The sequence below is a fragment of the Micropterus dolomieu genome, linkage group LG06, assembly GCF_021292245.1.
Source record: "Micropterus dolomieu isolate WLL.071019.BEF.003 ecotype Adirondacks linkage group LG06, ASM2129224v1, whole genome shotgun sequence".
Taxonomy (NCBI): Eukaryota; Metazoa; Chordata; class Actinopteri; order Centrarchiformes; family Centrarchidae; genus Micropterus; species Micropterus dolomieu.
The window spans coordinates 22,968,871-22,971,164 of NC_060155.1; positions in this window are offsets into that span (position 1 = coordinate 22,968,871).

A 2,294-nucleotide genomic window follows, 5' to 3' on the forward strand; every position below is an offset into this window, starting at 1 on the left:
CTATCACAGTGATATTTTTTTTAATGTGAAATTGATTTGGTCTGTTTGTTCAGCAGGTGTCACACTAATGATACCGGCTTCTGTTTTCAGGTGTACATGACAGGCGGTCATAAGAACCATAAATCAATTGGTCAGTTTGACATTGTTGCGCTTCTGTCTCTCATGACTCAATGCAATCACTTCAAGAAGTTTAAGCTGGGTGGATTGTGTGAGCAGGTAAATTATTATTTGTACACACACATAGAAATAAACATATGTTGTGGGATGTCTCTAACTGCAGTCACTCATTTTGAATGCCAGTCAGTTACACAACAATACACCTGTTGTCATTAATCTGTATTTTAGTTGTCATATGAGGTTAAGAACATGAAATATCATTGTGATAGTGCAGAGGTTGCTGTCAGTTCTGATCAACTGGAAAAGTTATTAGAATGACCAAGTTGTAAGTTTGCCTGCATTAAAATTCAATTCTTTAACCACTGTGTATAGGTTGCCAATGTCCGAAACAATATCATGCATTCTCCAAATTACCAGCTGAAACGAGAGGAATTGAATGGATACCTTAGTCGAATCAGAGATCTGGGTGAGGTGCTGGCAAAACATGATCCTGTGTTCAAATACCTGTCTGGAGACATCAATGAGGTGTGTGCTTTCCCTTATTTCTCATGGACTGTTTATTGCACCCTATCTACTTTAAAGGAATTATGCAGAAACAAAGTAATTAATTAGGTATCCAAATCAAACTACTTTGACTTTGCATAAGGTAATTTCCTAGTTAGCACTAAACACATAGCACACAGCACAGCTGAGGCTGATGGGAATGTCATTTGTTTTTATTTGATCATAAACTAAAGTATTGGATTAATAAATTTTTGACCTGATGAAAGTTAAGGGATTCATAGCAATCCATCCAGTATTTTATCCAGATATTCCACTCAAAAACCACAAATGTCAGCCTCATAGTGGCACAAGAGGAAAAGTCAGGCGATCATGAATGTCTGTACCAATTTTCATGCAAACCCAGCTAATGGTTGTCAAGACAGTTCACTTAATGTCATAAATGTCCACCTGCGGATGTTGCTAGACGTAGGATCACCAAAGTCAGTAAGATTTTTGGTCGGCGTCAAGTAATGATGTGGTTTCAGGTTTGCAGCGATGTTTAACGTAGTTTGAATAAATGTAACAAAGTGTCGAAAGGAGTTGGTTCTTGTGACTAACCTACAGACAGTCACCACCGCATTTAACAGTTTCCTTCGGCTCTACGGAGCTTGTTTGGTCTCAACTTTACAGATTTGCTTCTCAATGCTCTCATTAGCATCATTTTCAGCAGCAGGCAGCTGTATTTAGCAAAACAAGCTCTAAAATCTGTGCACTACTTGTCCAGCACCAAACAGCAGACTAACAAAGCTAGCTAGTGAACATCATTTAGCAGCTAAAGATTTAGATCTCCAACAGCAGAGCTAAAAGTGGAGTTAATAAGTATAATAGTTGTATCTGGGATCATTGTAGCTGGAAGACTGCAACACATTGAACACAGTGCATTCCTTCAGATTTACGCTGTGCTGAAGCAAATGCTTTGTCATAGTGGAGGTGTTTCCTCCATTGCACAAAATATCCTTGCTGCAGGTGTTTCATTTTGCTGTGTTGTTGTCTATCTTTTTTAGTGAAACCAAGCCAAGCTTTTGAGCGTTCTCTTTTCGAATGCTAACATACTGCATGACTTGACCTTAGGTCCGCGTAGCAGGTCCTGGCGGGGAAATGGTTTCAGCAGTTAGTCAGATTTAGTGAATTTGTTTCTATGAAATTCCCAGCCATGTTAATTATGTGCGTACTGTGTGTACTATGTCACATACCAGGTATTTAGACAAGTGCCTTTTTGTGACAAACATACTGATAATTTGACTTTTCTTGTCAGTCATTCTAATTGTATGTGTGTGCACATTTACATCTTAGGCTCCTGTGGAAATGGACATTGGCCGTCATGCTCCGGCCCCCATCAACCCGGATGAGAGGATACAACTTGTGGCTGCATTGCCAATGGCACTCGGTTTTGTGGCAGCGATTTTTATGGCTGTGTTGTCAATACTTTAAATGTGAGTAATGATGATAATTAGATACAGCATGATTACATGTAGTATTCATGTCAGTTTTATCTTGTTAAAGATAAAGACACAATCCTGAATAAAGACTGTTACTATTTAAATATTTCTTGTCTTTGACTAAAGCTTTTGTAAAGAAGCTGTGTAAACATTAAATAAAACCACAGCTATGCTTGATGGCTTTGGTTTTGTATG